The following is a 639-nucleotide window of genomic DNA, read 5'->3' on the forward strand; positions in this document are numbered from 1 at the left end:
AGAGGCGTGTTTTGTGTGTCTTAACTTGGACTAACCGGACGCAACGGAATGGGTTTTTTTTTTATGGTCCCCGCTATGGTTGTCACATAGGCCATGGTGTTATGTAACAAGAAGCCTACGCTGTTTGAATGCGGGCCCTCACACACACGGCCTGCCTGTGCATGGCATTTAATACACCGGATCGAGGAATAAAAAAAAACACACACATGATCGAAACAGAGCTGCAGGGGGGGAAAAATGCAAACAAAATAATGATAATAAATGAAATAAATAACGCAACACTCTTAACGCGTTGCAATACTTTTGATTTGCACTAATTGCTTTGGTCTATTTTTCGCATCTGTATCATCTGGATGACACACAGAGGGAGGGAGAGAGAGGGAGAAAGGGGGAGATGCATGCACAGCTACAGCTTTGGACTTGTCTAACTGGATCAAACCCACAGTGAATGACTTTGTGCTCGTTGTTGTTTTGTGGCTGGAACGCCACTGTAGCGGCTGTCCGGTTGAAAATGTCCCCTAGGAATAGTCAGTCACCCCCGCCCGCCTCCTCCTTCTCCGCTTCCCCTCCCCTCTCCTATAACGCTAGTAGGGTAAGGGAGGTGGAGGAGGAGGAGGGGGGGGGGAGAAAAGAAGAAAA

Source organism: Morone saxatilis, unplaced genomic scaffold (genome assembly GCF_004916995.1).
Source record: "Morone saxatilis isolate NCDOM2014 unplaced genomic scaffold, NCSU_SB_2.0 Contig15, whole genome shotgun sequence".
NCBI classification, from domain to species: domain Eukaryota; kingdom Metazoa; phylum Chordata; class Actinopteri; family Moronidae; genus Morone; species Morone saxatilis.